The 20,892-nt window shown below is 41.1% G+C and overlaps 1 long non-coding RNA gene across 2 annotated transcripts; it reads left to right on the top strand.

Moving 5' to 3' along the window:
• The first annotated feature begins 1,270 nt into the window (after positions 1 to 1,270).
• LOC309662775 lies at positions 1,271 to 17,218 on the top strand. Of its 2 annotated transcripts, none has more exons than XR_014264950.1 (3): positions 1,271 to 1,849; positions 7,856 to 7,924; positions 8,263 to 17,218. It is a non-coding gene; the product is annotated as an uncharacterized lncRNA (long non-coding RNA). The 2 variants fall into 2 exon arrangements; XR_014264951.1 differs by lacking the exon at positions 1,271 to 1,849 and adding an exon at positions 1,864 to 2,496.
• The last annotated feature ends 3,674 nt before the right edge of the window (positions 17,219 to 20,892 follow it).

The following is a 20,892-nucleotide window of genomic DNA, read 5'->3' as shown; positions in this document are numbered from 1 at the left end:
GGGAAGTTTTCTACTATAATCTCTTTAAATATTTTCTCAGTCCCTTTCTTTTTCTCTTCTTTTTCTGGGACCCTTATAATTCGAATGTTGGTGCATTTAATGTTGTCCCCCTGGTCTCTAAGACTGTCCTGAATTCTTTTCATTGTTTTTTCTTTATTCTGCTCTGCAGTAGTTATTTCCACTCTTTTATCTTCCAGGTCACTTATCCGTTCTTCTGCCTCAGTTATTCTGCTATTGATTCCCTCTAGAGAATTTTTAATTTCATTTATTGTGTTGTTCATCATTTTTTATTTAGTTGCTCTTTAGTTCTTCTAGGTCCTTGTTAAACGTTTCTTGTATTCTATTTGCAAGATTTTGGATCATCTTTACTATCATTATTCTGTATTCTTTTTCAGGTAGACTGCCTATTTCCTATTCATTTGTTTGCTCTGGTGGGTTTTTACCTTGGTCCTTCATCTGCTGTGTGTTTCTCTGTCTTCTCATTTTGCTTAACCTACTGTGTTTGGGGTCTCCTTTTAGCAGGATGCAGGTTCATAGTTCTCATTGTTTTTGGTGTCAGCCCCCAGGGGCTAAGGTTTGTTCAGTGGGTTGTGTAGGCTTCCTGATGGAGGGGACTTGTGCCTGTGTTCTGGTGGATGAAGCTGGATCTTGTCTTTCTGTTGGGCAGGACTGTGTCCGGTGGTGTGTTTTGGGGTGTGTGTTACCTTATTAAGGTTTTAGGCAGCCTCTGTGCTAATGCGTGGTGTTGTGTTATTGTCCTGCTAGTTGTTTGGCATAGGGTGTCCAGCACTGTAGCTTGCTGGTCGTTGAGTGGATCTGGGTTTTAGCATTGAGATGGAAATCTCTGGGAGAGCTTTTGCCATTTGATATTACATGGAGCTGGGAGGTGTCTGGTGGACAAATGTCCTGAAATCGGCTCTCCCACCTCAGAGGCACAGGCCTGACAGCTGGCTGGAGCACCAAGACCCTGTCAGCCACACAGCTCAGAAGATAAGGGACAAAAGAAGAAAGAAAGTAAAAATAAAATAAAATAAAAAAGTTATTAAAATAAGAAATAGAGAATAATTATTACAAGTAAAAAAATTAAAAAGTAATAAAAAAAAGAAAGAAAGAAAGAAGGGAGCAACGAAACTAAAAAACAAATCAACCCATGAAAATAAACTCTAAATACTAAACTAAGATAAACATAAAGCCAGGATCAAATTAAATGCGGAAAGGAAACCCCAAGTCTACAGTTGCTCCCAAAGTCCACCTCCTGAATTGGGGATGATTCGTTGTCTATTCAGGTATTCCACAGATGCAGGTACATCAAGTTGTTTGTGGAGTTTTAATCCGGTGCTCCTGATGCTTCTGGGAGAAATTTCCCTTTCTCTTCTTTGTTCGCACAGCTCCCGGGGTTTAGCTTTGGATTTGGACCCGCCTCTGCGTGTAGGTCGCCTGAGGGCGTCTGTTCTTTGCTCAGACAGGACGGGGTTAAAGGAGCAGCTGCTTCGGGGGCTCTGGCTCACTCAGGCCGCGGGAGGGAGGGGTACGGAGGAGGCGGGGCGAGCCTGCGGCGTCAGAGGCGTCGTGACGTTGCACCAGCCCGAGGCGCGCCATGCGTTCTCCCGGGGAAGTTGTCCCCGGATCACAGGACCCTGGCAGTGGCGGGCTGCACTGGCTCCCGGGAGGGGCGGTGTGGAGAGTGACCTGTGCTCGCACACAGGCTTCTTGGTGGCGGCAGCAGCAGCCTTAGCGTCTCAGGCCCGTCTCTGGGGTCCCCGCTAATGGCCGTGGCTCGCGCGCGTCTCTGGAGCTCGTTTAGGCGGCGCTCTGAATCCCCTCTCCTCGCGCCCCAGGAAACAAGGAGGTAAGAAAAAGTCTCTTGCCTCTTCGGCAGCTGCAGACCTTTTCCTGGACTCCCTCCCGGCTAGCTGTGGTGCGCTAACCCCTTCAGGCTGTGTTCACGCCGCCAACCCCAGTCCTCTCCCTGCGATCCGACCAAAGCCCGAGCCTCAGCTCCCAGCCCCGCCCGCCCCGGCGGGAGAGCAGACAAGCCTCTCGGGCTGGTGAGTGCTGCTCGGCGCCGAGCCTCTGTGCGGGAATCTCTCCGCTTTGCCCTCCGCACCCCTGTGGCTGCGCTCTCCCCCGTGGCTCCGAAGCTCCCCCCTCCGCCACCCGCAGTCTCCGCCCGCGAAGGGGCTCCTAGTGTGTGGACACCTTTCCTCTTTCACAGCTCCCTCGCAGAGGTGCAGGTCCCGTCCCTATTCTTTTGTCTCTGTTATTTCTTTTTTCTTTTGCCCTACCCAGGTACGTGGGGAGTTTCTTGCCTTTTGGGAGGTCTGACGTCTTCTGCCAGTGTTCAGTGGGTGTTCTATAGGAGCAGTTCCACATGTAGATGTATTTCTGATGTATCTGTGGGGAGGAAGGTGATCTCTGTGTCTTACTCTTCCGCCATCTTGAAGGTCTCCAGAATGCTGTTAAATCGAAGGCAACATGGGAGTGCCTCAGAGTCCGGTATTTTTTCCATCTATCCCTTATATTCTGACATTCATGACTTTAATGAAGATAGGATAGAAAAAATAAGATTAGGCTAATTATGAGATCAAGGACCTTAATTAATAAATATAAATGCAAGAGGTTAATAACTTCCTCTCCCTTTGCCTCACCTTTAGCTCTGAAAAGGGTTGTCCCACATGCCACAGTAAACTCCACTCCTTCCTGAGCATGCCCCTGCCCTTCCTAGTGAGTCCAATCCGGAAACTAGAGCCATAAAGTCAGGTCAGGAATGGGGTTGGCTCAGTGGAATCTGGGGCTTTTGGCTACAGCAGTTGGGACCTTTGGGGATATGCATGGCAGAATACCTGGTTCAAAATGACATAAGCAAGAAAGAAAGTTATTGAAACTAACAGGTAGGACTGGCTTCATGTGTAGCCAGGATTTAGGTTTCAAAAACTGCCATCAGGGCTCAACTTCTTTCCATCCTTCTCTGTATCTGCTGTGTTGGCCGTAAGCTGGGGCTTTATGAGGCTGGATGGTGTTGGCAGCTCCAGCCTCAAGTCCTTCCCCTTGCATGTCCTGTCTCTCAGGAACCTCTGCTAAAGTCTCATAGAAGCTTACTGGCTCTGGTCAGGTCAGGTGTCCCTTGCCACACCAATCCCCATGGATTGGTTCTGCACAGACACAATGCGATATTGATACCGCCAAGGGTCTTTGGCCTTTGTCAATCCATAGAAATTAATAAGAGGCCAGAAAAGAAATTGAGGCAAGGCTTTATTGGGGTTCCTGCTGCAGCAGCAGGGAGCAAAAACAAGTAACAGATTCCCTTGCTTGCTCCCTGTGGGGCAGTGAGCTGGTTCCTTATATGGGGTGAGGGTAGGGGTGTGTCCAGAAGTCAGGCGGAGGGGTGGCTTAGGTGGTCTGCCCACCCCTTTGGTGGTGTTGAGTACAGAGGGCATGCTCAGTACCATGCTTTTGCTCCCAACACCCTGTTTTTTGCTCCTGGCGCTTCAGAAGTGGCAGTTGGACTTTTTTGGTCTTTTTGTGTCTTGTCCAGAATTTGCCCCTACTATGCATGCACACAGTTATTTTTTGTCCTTTATAGTTTTGTTGTTTGTTTGTTCGTTTGTTTTTGTTGTTGCTTGAGTAGACATGTGTCCAGGTGCAAACATTGCAGCACTGCAGCAAAGGATCCCAGGTCCCAGCCTGTATAAATATGATGACAAAAAAAAGGGTAACTAAAAAGACAAGTGTCGTGTATCAGAGCCCAAAAGTCATAATGAACTGGAAGTGGTTAACTGTAGACAGAAACAGACAGTAGGTGATGGAGAAAAAGAAGGGAGAGAGAAAAACCATCTCATGTCTTTCTACTTCCCATGAAACCTATACTTTCCTTCCAGTAAACTCTTTAAGAAAGGATTTAAATTGAGTGGTTTTCTGTTCTTTGTACCTGTCCAACCATGACTAAAATAATGTGCTGGTGTTCCCTTTACTGATTAATATTCTGGGTCATATGTAAGTTATACACACCTTATAGATAATGTGTGTCCCTCAATGGGAAGAGAAACCTGCCCACCAAACAGATCATCCAAAGATTATTTGGAGCAATTAGATGCGTGGCTTGAACTAAATGATCTTGGAAGTGGCCATGAAACCTGAGTTTCAGAGGTTACCTCGTTCTCTGAAAATACCGACACTCAGTTTCATGAAAAACAACTTTTTTCAACTCTTTTCCCACTTTTGCCAGATACATTTTCATTTATGACTTAAATTTGAACCACGTGTGAAAGTTCCCTGCTCAACTATCTCACCTGGTGTCATGGAAGGGGCTCCTGATAATCTATGTGGTTAAGCATGAGGTGGCCAGACTTCCTTTTAAATAAATCTTTTGTAAATAAGAACATTTTGGTCAATGGGGCTGGAGATATCATTGAAGCAATTCCCTTAGATCTGAGCTAGGCCACAACTAAATCATTTCAGTTCTTGTTTGAAATGAAAACTAGGAGAGTCTAGAACCTCTCCAAGAAATCCACCCAAATCTTTAAGTGCTCTCACCTTCATTTGACATTCACCAAACGCTAGGTTAGAAGGTTTGGGAGATGGATTTGCTCTTTAAGATGATGGGAACACATTTTATTCAGTTTCTGCTGCAGTGCCCAGAGGAGGCAGGTTGTGGGACTAGCTTTGGACAGATCTTTTCATGATGTCGTGATTTGAGAAAGTGCTTAGTTTCCGTTCTCATACTTCATAGAGATTTGGTACAGTTAGCGGACAGGCTTCCAGGGCTTGTATTTGACCCCATCTTGCTGCCTGATTATGAATGAATCCAACTGGAACACCGCCAGCCCCAGCCACAGAAGCAGGTTCCTTAACCTGAGCTTTTGAAAGCCTCTGTGTATGGAGTTATACACGATATCACCTCTAGTCATTTGGCTTAGGGCCCTGCCCTGGCTAGCTTAACAACTTTGATTTTTGGTAAGCCAAATAATTCCACTGGGGCAGGGTATTGTTACAATTTCAGAATGAAATTCTCTTATCTTGCCAAAACCATTATGTTCTTTCTTAGTAAAGTAGATACAGTGGACCGTTTCTTCCCAAATGTCATAAACTCCATTCTCTTTTCATAATTTTTGGAATAAGTATGGAATGGAAAAGAAAAAAAATCCTACCATCTGAAGCCAAGCTATGTAGGGAGATGTTAGATCACTTTTGGCAAGAGAGAAAGGCTCTGAGAGCTGGACTTGGATACAAGAAATACAAGAAACTCATCCCTTTATGTGCTGTTTTTAATGATTACACTCTCCCCTGAGGATTGATTAATATTCTTTCCGATTAGCTATCTTTTGTTCCTACTTGTCCAGAGAAAGTGCCTGTTTTTAAGCCTGACACCCACAATAAATAAATAAAGAACGAAGGTCATATGCATGGGAATTGGAGAGTACAGGAGATGTCTATTGAAAATACATTCCCACCTAGAAGAATTTCTGTCTCATAGAATTTTAGTTTTTTGTAACTTTGTGTATCCTAATCATATTAAAAGTGAATTTATTCCATAGCTGACCGATCTGTTCAGGAACCAGAAAGTATTTAGGTAGCCCATAGACTAAAACATCTTTCTATCTACTATGGTGTTACCCTATGGCCCTATGAGGAGAGACAGGCAGGGGTTGCCATAAATGATTAGCCTATGTCATCCAGCAAATTACAACTTCTTTCTATTGCAAAACACTGCTTCTGTGCATAGTGAGAGGCAATGCAGTATAGTGGGAAGGTTCTGGATGAAGGTCCAAATATTAAGGGTGTAGTTTTAGGTCTGCTAGGAGCTTACTGGCTGACTCAACAACTTTAGGTCTATTCTTTCACCTATAAAATGAAGGCCCTGGAAGAGCTGGTCTCTAAAAGAGGCAACAGAGCATAGTGACTAAGGTTGGGGTCCTGGCTCTGCCACTCATTAGCAGTTTGAGCTTGGACAAGTTATTTTACCTACATTTGTCTTGTTGTTGTTGTTTTTTAATTTGTAAAATGGGATATTATGAGTTAATTTGAGGATTAAATAACCTAAGACATACAAAGTACCTAGAAGAGACTTTGGCCCATAGTCAGTGCTCAAATGTTATTATTAGCAACATCACCATCTAAAATCTCTCCAAGGCATGAAAAGGCCTTGTCCTACCCACCATGGAAATATAACAGGAGAACCGGATTTTCCAACTTGGTTTGGTAAGCAAAATCTATGTATGAAGTAGTTAGAAAGCCATACATAATCATCAGATTAAATGAAAGGTTAATTCTTCTTCCTTTCAAGAACACCAATAGAAATTAAACAATATAGACCTTGGTCAATTTGGTGGGCGGGGGGGGGCTTTCCTTTATGACAAGAGTGTTTGTGTTTGGAGATGATCTGACAGATGTCTCCAACAGACCTATGATTTCTTCACACACCCCTACCCCCCGCCCCTTTTCACACCTCAGGAAATAGTAACACATCCTCTCAGATCAATTGGACCCACAATGAATAAGGATACAAAAGACCTAAGCCACATAATCATAAAGGCAGATGTGAAAACCTTCATCCAGAGCCAAAACATAAGGTTTTGTTTACAAAACCAAGTTGGAAAATCCAGTTTTCCTTCTATATTTCCTTGGTGAGTAGGACAAGTTCCTTTCATGACTTGGAGGGATTTTAGATGCTGCTAATAATAACATTCGAGCATTTACTATGAACAAACTCCCTTTCTCTCTGAAGGTAGGAATATATCATTGCTTCAAGTGCCCATGGAACAGCCACAATAATTGACCATACCATTGACCACCACAAAGGAAGTCACAATAAATTTCAAAAAGTAGAGATAATATAGACATTATTTTTTGTTCACAATGCAGTAAAAATAAAAATTAATAAAAATAAAAGTATTTTAGGAAAATCTTCTTTTAAACAAGTCCTGCGTTAAAGTACAAATCGAAATTGCAGAATTTCTAAAAACCAAAGGTAGTGAAAATACTACATATTAGATTCTGAATCTAGAGGATAGAACAAAAGCAGTACTCATAGGAAATGTCATAATCTAAAATGTAAAAGAAATATTTGTGTAAAATATAAAGTAGATGAAATTGAAAGAATTAAGAATCAAAAAGTTAGAAAAAAGAACAACAAAATAAACCAAAGGAAAGCAGAAGGAATAAAATAAAAATAAAAGGAATTAATGAGTTAGATAACAGTGGTGGTGGGGGGAACAAAGTAAATAAGTGAATACCTGGATCATTGGGGCAAAATCAGTAAAACAGATAAGCCTTCTCAGAAATCAGGGAAGAATGAACAAATGAAAAAAAAAAAAAGCATGACAAGAAGAAAATGATGAAAAAAGGAAGGAAAATTTAAGAATAATTTTGCACAACTTTATGTATCTAAATTTGCAAATCTGAAAGAAATGGATTTTTCTAGAAGAATATAATTTACTGAAACCAGCTGTAAATAGACCAATTTTCATAGAAAAAATTAGAGAAAATTGTAAAGGAGTTAATTTTTTAAAAGTACAAGGGCTACGTGTTTCCCAGGCAAATTTAACCAAACCTTTAAAGGAAGGATGATTCCAACACTATTTAAATTGTTCTGGAGCATATACGAAAAAGAACAGCTTTCAAATTATTTTCACCCAGCAAAGATAACATTGAATACAAAGGCTATACAGAAAAGAAATGATAAATGAATCTCACATATGAATATTGATGCATAAATCATAAGTAAAATATTAGCAATCAGAAGGCAGCAGCATACTAAAAGAATAATACTTCATAACAAGTGCAGCTTATTCTAAGAATGCAAAGACATTTCATCAAAGTAGATCTAAGAAGAAAAATCATATGATTGTCTCTACAGATACTGAAGATGCATTTGACAAAATTCCATACCTGCTTGTATTTGCATGAAGAATCACTGGAAGGACAGGTAAGAAACTAATGAAACTGGTGAGTCATGGGGGCAGAGAGCAGGGTTATCAAACAGGGCAAAGAACAGCATGGGTGGGGGCAATGTTCTCAATGTCCATCTTTTTATATCACTTTCATTTTTAAGCCATGAGATCATTTTACCTGTTCAAAAATTACAGTTCTCCATAAATAATATTATTTTAGTTACCATTGTATTCTATGCCAGGTGCTTCAACTCTGTTCTTGTTGAAAAATTAAGCTTCAAGTGAATCACAGACAAGAGCAACACTTTGTCACAGGATTGTAGGTCAAAGGGAAGTAAAGGAAAAACCAAATGTGATGTTACTTTCTTTCTAGACAATCTCTCTCTGCTCCATCTTGACTACAGGATGTAGGCTGACCTTGGACTTGCTGTAGCACAAACAACACTACTCATGGGCTTTGGTAAGTCCTATCTCGTCCCAAGTCCACCATGCTGGTCTCACTCTGTCCTTTGATGAGGGAGGGAAACAAAGCCATAAGCAGTGTGCTCAATCATTCCCGCAGAGCCCGGGCCTCCAACCTTTCTATTATCTCCAACTCCCTGCCTCGAAAAGGAACTGTAAAGTGACTAAATGGGCAGTGTGGCCCAGGACTACCCAAAGGGTCCTGATGTGTGTTGGAAACCTCCTCAGCATGCTGTGGGTATTCCACTGCGTTTACTGAGGATCCGCTCTGTGCTGGCACCAAGGTCCTGGAGCTGAAAGACTCCTCCCTTCTGGCAGAGAGCTCAGACCAGAGAGGCTCAGGCTGGGCTGTCTGCTCCTACCTGCTCCTATAGAAATGTGCAAAGGGTGCAGAAGAATCCCACAGGAAAGCTCTGAGGCCCAGCCAGGGAGGTCAGGCCAGGCAAGCCTGCCCAAGTTTTAAGGGGTGATTTGGAGCTTGCAAGACACAGAGGTCGGGAAGAGTGGTGAAAACACAGCTTTAGAGCAAGAGGCCTTTGTCAAGTGGCCCTTCTTCCCAAAAGGCCCTCCATCTCCCCTCGACCACTCTTATCCTTCAAGTCCCCTCCAAAAAGGCGATTCAAGAAGGGCAACCTCAGTTCTCTCTCCCATGCTGGTGTGGTTGATATGTTCACCATTGTCTCCCTAGGACCTAGACCAATGCTTGGCCTCCACTAGGTGCTTGGTAAATATTTGTTAAATGAACAAATGATTTGTAAGTTGTGTTCTTCAAAGCTGGCCAGGAATTTTTACATCAGAGTGTTCTGTTTCTTTGGATAAATCTCTATGGTAAACATAAAAAACCATTCAGGTGCTTATTTGTTTCTGAAAGAGGCTGTGCAGGATGGAGTGTTTGAGTTTGAACACATAGCCAACAACTTACAATATTGGGCTTGGGAACAGTGATGCCCTGACCTGATTCCACTTAATTCTGTTTCCTTTGCTCTGCTCCCTCTCCCTGCCCGAAACTCCTCCTCTTCCCTCAAATCATAAGAAGGAAATAAAGGAAGTCAGTCATGTAGGTACACAAACATTTTAAAGGGCTCTACCCTTGGAGGATAGTGCACATATATCCCATTGCTTTTTATTATTTATTGTGTGATCTTCAGCCACTCACATAACTTCTTCAAGCCTTAGTTTTTCCCTCTATAAAAGAGAAATGTTATTTCTACTCTGTTTATTGGCCATGTTTGTAAAACTCATAATTGAACACCTCGTACATAATAGATGCTCAATAAACAGGAGATGAGACTCCCATTTAGTAATAAGGGTTGCTATTTTTATTGGTGATGGTGATGGTGTGTGTATGGGTTCATTCATCAGTCTCAGCACATTACTAATACCAGTCAGCAGAACCTCCTCCTTCATCCTATTATGTCTATGTGTGCAGAGAGCAGTAAAGAGTCCACAAAGATATTGAGAAATTAATTAAACGTACTAAATGAGTGGGGCAGTGAAATGTGAAATCTTGGAACATGAAGACTGGGAACAAATAAGACTGAAAAGAAGGACTTTTTGAATCACAAGGAAAAGTTCTGTGTTTTAGACATCCAGGTCTGGATTTAAGTACTCAGGACTCTGTTGGAAGCAAATTCTTGGTGTCTAATCTAGATCCTTCACCCTTCCCCTTTCTTTGGATTCTTGGGCAGGCACTGGCTTGTTTTGCTCCATTCCCTCTGCTTACTCTTCGGTTTTCTCCAGGCTCTGCTTCCTATGCCCTTCCTTAAATAGTGCGTCCCAGGTCTTGCTCATCAGGTCCTGGTGCATGCCACCCTGACACTCCAATCACCCGGGCCAGGACCCAGGAGTCACGCTTGATTCTTCTTCCTCTTTCTCTTTCATCAGTCTCTATAGCTTAATAGTTTTCAAGCTTTCCATCCCCACTGGCACAGTCTACTTTCAGACCCCAGTAATAGCAGCTAGACTTCTGTGGTAGCCCCTGACCTTGACTATCACCCATGCTTCCTTCTCCCAATTTGTCCTTCACACTGCAGTCAGAGGGAGCCTTCCAATGCAAATCCCTGGTGCCCTCAGAAGACAGTCAGGCCTCCTTAGCATGGCGCCCAATGCCCTTCAGGACCTGACTCCTGGCAGGAGCCCACCTCTCCAACCATATCCTGCTCCCTCCCATTTTTCTCTCAGTCCCTCCCACATGAAAGGAGAAGCTTCACCGTTCAGGGTCTTTTTTGATATGCTCCTCTTGCTGGGCATGCCTTTTCCCACCTGCTAGCCAGATCTCAGCTTGGGGGCCACCTCCTCTAAGAAGCCATTGCTGACAACTCCTTCTACCCCTCACTCGACTTATACTCACAATATTTATGTCATCATTATGGTTGCCCCTTAACTGTCCTTCTCCCTGTATGGGATGGTGGTGAAATGTGGGTACTCAAGAGCCACCTTACCCACCAACCAGCTGTGGCATCTTGCACAAGTTACTTAACTCCTCTGTGCTTCAGTTTACCCATCTGCAAAATAAGAGTAATCATTGCAGGATGATTGTGAGGATGAAATGAGCTAATACATGTAGAGTGCTGGGCACAGAGCATGGCACATAATAAGCCCTACATGAGCATGAATTATTATTATTAGATTGTGATCACTTTGAGGGCAGGTCTGAGTTTTATTCACTTCTGAATCCTCAGTTTCCAGCTGAGCCCCTGGCACTGAATTAATGACTAATAATAATAGTAGTGACAATGATGATCACAGCAATGAGTGTCTATAGAGATAGCACTTTACATAGCCTATAACATGTGTTCACCTGCTGTAAGATACCTATGATTATCCCCATTTCACTGGGGAAGATATGAGGCTTCAGAGAGGACTGGATTAATCCAATTTGTTGCAGGAGTAAACAGTAGAGGTGGTATGCAAACTCGCCATTCTGATTTCAATACTCATGCTTTTGGAATTTGGGGATTTTAATATCTGAGACCTGGAGCTTGGTTCAAGATGGCAGAGTAGAAGGACGTGTGCTCACTCCCTCTTGCAAGAGCACCAGAGTCACAACTAACTGCTGGACAGTCATCGACAGGAAGACACTGGAACTCACCAAAAAAGATACCCCATATCCAGAGACAAAGGAGAAGCTGCAATAAGATGGTAGAAGGGATGAAATCACAAAAAATCAAATCCCATAACCACTGGGTGGGCGAGTCACAAACTGGAGAAGAATTATACCACAGAAGTCCACCCACTGGAGTGAAGGTCCTGAGCCCAACGTCAGGCTTCCAAACCGGGGGGTCTGGCAATGGGAGGAGGAACCCCAGAGAAACAGACTTTGAAGGCCAGCAGGATTTGATTACAGGACTTTGACAGGACTGGGGGAAACAGAGACTGCACTCTTGGAGGGCACACACAAAGTTGTGTGCACACCAGGAACCAGGGAGAAGAAGGAATGACCCCATAGGAGACTGAACCAGACCTACCTGCTGGTGTTGGGGGGTCTCCTGCAGAGGCGGGGGTCAGCTGAAGCTCACCACAGGGACAAGGACACTGGCAGCAGAAGTTCTGGGAAGTACTCCTTGGCGAGAGCCCTCCCGGAGTCTGCCGTTAGCCCCACAAGAAGCCTGTAGGCTCCAATGCAGGGTTGCCTCAGGCCAACAACCAACAGGGAGGGAACCCAGCCCCACCCATCAGCAGACAAGCAGATTAAAGTTTTACTGAGCTCTGCCCACCAGAGCAACACAGAGCTCTACCCACAACCAGTCCCTCCCATCAGGAAGCTTGCAAAGTCTCTTAAATAGACTCATCCATCAGAGGGCAGATGGCAGAAGCAAGAAGAACTACAGTCCTGCAGCCTGCAGAACGAAAACCACAATCACAGAAAGATAGACAAAGTGAAAAGGCAGAGGACTATGTCGAAGATGAATAAATAAGATAAAACCCCAGAAAAACAATTAAATGAAGTGGAGATAGGCAACCTTCCAGGAAAAGAATTCAGAATAATGATAGTGAAGATGATGCAGGATATCGGAAAAAGAATGGAGGCAAGGATGGAGAAGATGCAAGAAACGTTTAACAAAGACATAGAAGAATTAGAGAACAAACAGAGATGAACAATACAATAACTGAAATGAAAAATACACTAGAAGGAGTCAATAGCAGAATAACTGAGGCAGAAGAACGGATAAGTGACCTGGAAGACAGAAGGGTGGAAATCACTGCCATGGAACAGAATAAAGAAAAAAGAATGAAAAGAAATGAAGACAGTCTAAGTGAACTCTGGGACAACATTAAATGCACTAACATTCACATTATAGGGGTCCCAGAAGGAGAAGAAAGAGAGAAAGGACCCGAGAAAATGTTCGAAGAGATTATAGTTAAAAACTTCCCTCACATGGGAAAGAAAATAGGCACCCAAGTCCAGGAATCACAGAGAGCCCCAGACAGGATAAACAGAAGGAGAAACATGCTGAGACACATGGTAATCAAATTGACAAAAGTTAAAGAAAAAGAAGAATTATTAAAAGCAACAAGGGAAAGATGAAAAATAATATACAAGGGAACTCCCATAAGGTTAACAACTGATTTCTCAGCAGAAATTCTGCAAGCAAGAAGAGAGTGGAATGATATATTTAAAGTGATGAAAGGGAAGAACCTACAACCAAGAATACTCTAACCAAGAAGGATCTCATTCAGATTCGATGGAGAAATCAAAAGCTTTACAGATAAGCAAAAGAGAAGAGGATTCAGCACCACCAAACCAGCTCTACAACAAATGCTAAAGGAACTTCTCTAAACGGGAAACAGAAGAGAAGAAAAGGACCTACAAAAACAAACCCAAAACAATTAAGAAAACAGGAAAATACATATCAATAATTACCGTAAATGTGAATGGATTAAATGTTCCAATCAAAAGACACAGACTGGCTGAATGGATATAAAAACAAGACCTTTATATAAGCTGTCTACAAGAGACCAACTTCAGACCTAGGGACACATAGAGACTGCAAGTGAGGGGATGGAAAAAGATATTCCATGCAAATGGAAATCAAAAGAAAGCTGGAGTAGCAATACTCATATCAGATAAAATAGACTTTAAAATAAAGAATGTTACAAGAGACAAGGAAGGACACTATATAATGATCAAGGGATCAATCCAAGAAGAAGATATAACAATTATAAAAATATACGCACCCAACATAGGCACACCTCAATACATAAAGAAAATGTTAACAGCTATAGGAGGGGAAACAATAATAGTGGGAGACTTCTTTAACACCTCACTTACACCAATGGACAGATCATCCACAGAGAAAATTAATAAGGAAACACAAGCTTTAAATGACACAATAGACCAGATAGATTTAATTGATATTTATAGGACATTCCATCCAAAAACAGCAGATTACATTTTCTTCTTAAGGGCACACAGAACATTCTCCAGGATAGATAAGACCCTGGGTCACAAATCAAGCCTCTGTAAACTTAAGAAAATTGAAATCATTGCAAGCATCTTTTCTGACCACAACGCTATGAGATTAGAAATCAATTACAGGGGAAAAAAAATGTAAAAACACAAACACATGGAGGCTAAACAATACACTACTAAATAACCAAGAGACCTCTGAAGACGTCAAAGAAGAAATCAAAAAATACATAGAGACAAATGACAATGAAAACACGACGATCCAAAACCTATGGGATGCAGCAAAAGTAGTTCTAAGAGGTAAGTTTATAGCTATACAAGCCTACCTCAAGAAACAAGAAAAATCTCAAATAAACAATCTAACCTTACATATAAAGGAACAAGAGAAAGAAGAACAAAAAACCCACAAATTTAGTAGAAAGAAAGAAATCATAAAGATCAGAGCAGAAATAAATGAAACTGAAACAAAGAAAACAATAGCAAAGAGCAACAAAACTAAAAGCTGGTTCTATGAGAAGATAAACAAAATTGATAGACCTTTAGCCAGACTCATCAAGAAAAAGAGGGAGAGGACTCAAATCAATAAAATTAGAAATGAAAAAGGAGAAGTTACAATGGACACTGCAGAAATACAAAGCATCATAAGAGACTCCTACAAGCAACTCTATGCCAATAAAATGGAGAACCTGGATGAAATGGACAAATTCTTAGAAAGGTATAACCTTCCAAGACTGAACCAGGAAGAAACAGAAAATATGAACAGACCAATCACAAGTAAAGAAATTGAAACTGTGATTAAAAATCTTCCAACAAACAAAAGTCTGGGATCAGATGGCTTCACAGGTGAATTCTATCAAACATTTAGAGAAGAACTAATACCCATCTTTCTCAAAATCTTCCAAAAAATTTCAGAAAAAGGAACACTCCCAAACTCATTCTACAAGGCCACCCTCACCCTGATACCAAAACCAGACAAAGATACTACAAAAAAAAAAAAAAAATTACAGACCAACATCACTGATGAATATAGATGCAAAAATCTTCAACAAAATACTAGCAAACAGAATCCAATAACGCATTAAAAGGATCATATACCATGATCAAGTGGGATTTATCCCAGGGATGCAAGGATTCTTCAATATATGCAAATCAATCAATGTGATACACCATATTAACAAATTGAAGAATAAAAACCATATGATCATCTCAATAGATGCAGAAACAACTTTTGACAAAATTCAACACCGATTTATGACAAAAACTCTTCAGAAAGTGGGCATAGAGGGACCCTACCTCAACATAATAAAGGCCATATATGACAAGCCCACAGCAAACATCATTCTCAATGGTGAAAAACTGAAAGCATTTCCTCTAAGATCAGGAACAAGACAAGGATGTCCACTTTCACCACTATTATTCAACATACTTTTGGAAGTCCTAGCCACAGCAATCACAGATGAAAAAGAAATAAAAAGAATCCAGATGGGAAAAGAAGAAGTAAAACTGTCACTGTTTGCAGATGACATGATACTATACATAGATAATCCTAAAGATGCCACCAGAAAACTACTAGAGCTAATCAATGAATGAGGTAAAGTTGCAGGATACAAAATTAATGCACAGAAATCTCTTGCATTCCTATACACTAACAATGAAAGATCAGAAAGAGAAACTAAGGAAACACTCCCATTCACCACTGCAACAGAAAGAATAAAATACCTAGGAATAAAACTACCTAAGGAGGTAAAGACCTGTACTCAGAAAACTATAAGACACTGATGAAGGAAATCAAAGATGACACAAACAGATGGAGAGATATACCATCTCCTTGGATTGGAAGAATCAGTATTGTGAAAATGACTATACTACCCAAAGCAATCTACAGATTCAATGCAATCCCTATCAAATTACCAATGGCATTTTTTTACAGAACTAGAACAAAAAAATCTTAAAATTTGTATGGAGACACAAAAGACCCTGAATATCCAAAGTAATCTTGAGGAAAAAAAAAAAAAAAAAAAAACGGAGCTGGAGGAATCAGACTCCCTGAACTTCAGACTATACTACAAAGCTACAGTAATCACGACACTATGGTACTGGCACAAAAACAGAAATATAGATCAATGTAACAGGACAGAAAACCCAGAGATAAACTCACACACCTATTGTCAACTAATCTATGACAAAAGAGGCAAGGATATACAATGGAGAAAAGACAGTCTCTTCAGTAACTGGTGCTGGGAAAACTGGATAGCTACATGTAAAAGAATGAAATTAGAACAACTCCCTAACACCATACACAAAAATAAACTCAAAGTGGATTAAAGACCTAAATGTTACACTGGACACTATAAAACTCTTAGAGGAAAACATAGGAAGAAGAGTCTTTGACATAAATCACAGCAAAATCTTTTTTGACCTGCCTCTTAGAGTAATGGAAGTAAAAACAAAAATAAACAAATGGGACCTAATGAAACTTAAAAGCTTTTTCACAGCAATGGAAACTATAAACAAGACCAAAAGACAGCCCTCAGAATGGGAGAAAATATTTGCAAATGAATCAATGGACAAAGGATTAATCTCCAAAATATATAAACAGTTCATGCAGCTCAATATAAAAAAAAAAACCTAGTCCAAAAATGGGCAGAAGACCTAAATAGACATTTCTGCAAAGAAGACATACAGATGGACAAGAGCCACATGAAAAGCTGTTCAACATCCCTAATTATTAGAGAAATGCAAATCAAAACTACAATGAGGTATTACCTCACAGTGGTCAGAATGGCCATCATCAAAACATCTACAAACAATAAATGCTGGAGAGGGTGTGTAGAAAAGGGAACCCTCTTGCACTGCTGGTGGGAATGTAAATTGATACAGCCACTATGGAGAACAGTATGGAGGTTCCTTAAAAAACTAAAAATAGAACTACCATATGATCCAGCAATCCCACTACTGGGCATATACCCTGAGAAAACCATAATTCAAAGAGTCATGTACCACACTGTTCACTGCAGCACTATTTACTATAGCCAGGACATGGAAGCAACCTAAGGGTCCATTGACAGATGAATGGATAAGGAAGGTGTGGCACATATATACAATGGAATATTACTCAACCATAAAAAGAAACGAAATTGAACTATTTGTAGTGAGGTGGATAGACATAGAGTCTGTCATACAGAGTCAAGTTAAGTCAGAAAGAGAAAACAAATACTGTATGCTAACACATATATATGGAATCTAAAAAAAAAAAAAAAGGCTCTGATGAACCTAGGGGTAGGACAGGAATAAAGACGCAGAGGTAGAAAATGGACTTGAGGATATGTAGAGAGGGAAGTGTAAACTGGGAAGAAGTGAGAGAATAGCAGTGACATATACACACTACCAAATGTAAAATAGCTAGCTAGTGGGAAGCAGCTACATATCACAGGGAGATCAGTTCGGTGCTTTGTGACCACCTAGAGGGGTGGGATAGGGAGGGTGGGAGGGAGATGCAAGAGGGAGATGCAAGAGGGAGGGCATATGGGGATATATGTATATGTAAAGCTGATTTACTTTGTTATACAGCAGAAACTAGCACAACATTGTAAAGCAACTATACTCCAATAAAGATGTTAAAAAAAAATGGGCAGAAGACCTAAATACATATTTCTCCAAAGAAGACATACAGATGGCCAAGAGGCACATTAAAAGATGCTCAACATCACTAATTATTAGAGAAATGCAATTCAAAACTACAATGAGTTGTCACCTCTATCACCTCCCACTGGTCAGAATGGCCATCATCAAAAAATCTACAAACATTAAATGCTGGTGAGGGTGTGGAGAAAAGGGAACCCTCTTGCACTATTGGTGGGAATGTAAATTTTTACAGCCACTATGGAGAAGTGTATGGAGGTTCCTTAAAGAACTAGAACTACCATATGACCCAGCAATCCCACTTCTGGGCATATACCCTGAGAAAACCATAATTCAAAAAGACACATGCACCCCAATGTTCATTGCAGCACTATTTATAATAGCCAGGTTATGGAAACAATGTAAATGTCCATTGACAGATGAATGGATAAAGAAGATGTGGCACATATATACAATGTAATATTACTCAGCCATAAAAAGGAATGAAATTGAGTTATTTGTAAGGAGGTGGATGGACCTAGAGACTGTCATACAGAGTGAAGTAAGTTAGAAAGAGAAAAACAAATATCGTATATTAACGCGTATATGGGGAATCTAGAAAATGGTACAGATGAACTGGTTTGCAGGGCAGAAATAGAAACACAGATGTAGAGAACAAACGTATGGACACCAAGGGGGGAAAGTGGAGGGTGGTGGTGGTGGTGGGATGAATTGGGAGATTGGGATTGACATATTTACACTAATATGTATAAAATAGATAACTAATAAGAACTTGCTGTGTAGCACAGGGAACTCCTTCACTTCGCTGTACAGTAGAAACTAACAGAACGTTGTAAAACAGCTATACCCCAATTTAAAAAAAATAATAACCAAGACTTGGCCAGCATCTTCTCTTTGTCTGGAAGTCTCTTTTCCAGATTTTGTCTGGCCAAGTCCCACCTGTACTGCAACTCCCTGCTTCAAAGTCACCGCTCCCAGGGAGCCTTGCTGACCCTTACGTGCTGCATGTCCCCATTGCTCTGTGAGTTCTTTAAAGGTAAGAATCATTCACGATTCATTTTGATATTTTTCATGCATAGCATGGGGCTGGCAGGTGAAGGTGTTGGGACCAAAACTAACTGAGGATTGGCTCCTTCAGCATGTTATGTGCTCAGAGGGTGGTGGACGGTGTGGATTGCAGGCAGAGGGGCACTGTGTGTTGGGGGGGGGGGCGGTCTGGCCAGGACTTCCGCCTCCTGCCCAATCCCACCACTGAAGTTCCTGGGCTTCGTACCTCCACTCTTCCCATAGTTTCTCAACCCTTCCCCATGGCGGGCACGATAGCACCTCTGCTGAAGAGCTAGACACAGCTCCCAAATCCCACCCTCCTGATCTCCATAGAAAGATCCTCAAGATCTGAGGTAGTTTCACTGTACAGATCCAAGAATGGCTACCAATGCAAGTACTCAACCCCCAGCTTCCTAAAAGAAAAAGAAAGGAAAGGAAAATCTGTTTTGCCCTTTGTAAGGGCTGTAAACCTGTGTATATTCTCCAACTCTATGATATTTATTGATATAAGGTAAGAACAGTGCCTTTTATTCAGAATATTGCTTACTTTTTCCTCCTCAAAGTCTGGTTTTCCATAGAATACAAATCTCAATGACCTAAGCCAGGAACTGTTCACTCTGTACAAACATGAAGACAATGTGTGGCAGGAATTTGGATCACTAATGAGGCACTGGTACTTTCCTGAAATGGTTAGAGCACTTTAGCAATTGATATGGGTGTTAAGAGTTCAGATTCCAGGGTTATATAATGTAAAATGACAGATATTAATTGTTTGAGCCTTGATATCCTCATCTATAAAGTCAAGATCTTGTTAATGTTTTGCAAAGTAATTATAAATATAAAATGACGATAAATGCATATAGTTATTGCCCTCAAGGAACCTCTTTCCAGCTAAACTGGGAGGTAAGTCTTTGGCAGACTAGGTGTGACTGGGGCCTATGGTAGACTGTGTTAATGGTCCCCATTTGTTCCTCTGACTATATTCACACCTATTGCCATGCATCTCTGCAGTACTTTCCCACTCTGACTCTGGGCTAAACTTTGTGACTTGTTTTGTCCAATAGAATAAAAGAGAAGAAATAGTGTGCTAGTTCTGAGACCAGACCTCCAGAGCCTTTGCCTTTTTTTTAATCTCTGGTACTGTTTCCATCATTATCAGGGCATGTTTGAGCTAACCCCCTGATTCTAGAGGAGAATGAGAGACATATGGAGCATAGCTGAGTCACCTCAGCCAAGGCCAGCCTAGATCAGCCAACCCCTAACCCAGCTGAGATCCCAGCTGAGATTTAGCAAAACTGTCCAATGAAGCCCAGTTTGGATCATCACTGAGCCCTGCAGACATGTGAGAAATAAATGTTTGTTGTTTTATCTTCTGAAGTTTTGTGAGTTTTTGTTATACAACAATAGCTGCCTGATACCTGATGCCATGTGCCTTATCACTTGGGAGAATAATGGGAGTGGGAACCCACAGGCTGATTGGGGTATGTGTGGTACAGAAGACCCATAGGGTCTTATGAACAGTTCACCATAAATGTGTTTCTAGGTTTAGCTCCTCTTGATATGGATCTTGCCGTATATATACAGATATTCAGATAAGTTTTATGATTGCAGAAGTTTTCCTATATGATAGATAGTGGTAGAAAGGAAGTGCATGCAAAAGATTCCCTCTTTTTAATAAATTACCTCCTAATCAGGGATTTTCTTGTGTCTGTCCTCTCCTCCCCTGTCCCTCCATTGCTATTTGTATTTGGAGGATTATAACGTAATCAGCATTTTTAAAAAATCAATGTTAACTAAGAAGATAAGGGGTCAAATACTTCTCTTACGTAGTATGCACACATCATGTATCTCACTTTTCATTCAGGAGAAATTATTACAAATTCTTTGGTTATTAGTTTTCAGCAAATGAAACTTCATATTCTAATAGTTACTGTCTTCCTTTGAAGTTTTGTGGAAATATTGCTGTGAGTGGAATCATACCATAATCCCAATCTTTGGTTACATAATTCTCCATTGGTTCACACATTTTTCTGGAATGCTCTTTAAGGCACCTAAAAGTTTATAAACCATGTTCACATTGAAGTTTTATCCTATTTCACCAATGATTTCAATTCCAGCTGTGTAACAACATAAATTTGGCCATCAGTCAGCCTAGATGTTAGCCTGGCCTGGCTAAATGCTGAGTGATCTTCATCACATTAAGCGCTCTAAACCTCTGTTGTCTAATTTCTAATGGGAGTAAAAAGTACTTAATGCATAGAATTGTTGTGAGTATCAACTATGATGACAGATGTAGAGCACCAGCACTGTACCTGGCACATAGTCACACTGAAGAAATATTAATTTCCTCCTTCCCAGTGGAAAATTACCAATGGAAATTATTGAGTCTGAGGAGCAGGAAGAAAAAAGGTTGAACAGAGCCCAAGGGACATGTGGGACATC

Source organism: Balaenoptera physalus, assembly GCF_965194825.1.
Source record: "Balaenoptera physalus genome assembly, chromosome: 6".
NCBI lineage: Eukaryota > Metazoa > Chordata > Mammalia > Artiodactyla > Balaenopteridae > Balaenoptera > Balaenoptera physalus.
The sequence above is the reverse complement of the archived record's forward strand: the minus strand, read 5'-3'. Positions and strand labels throughout refer to the sequence as shown.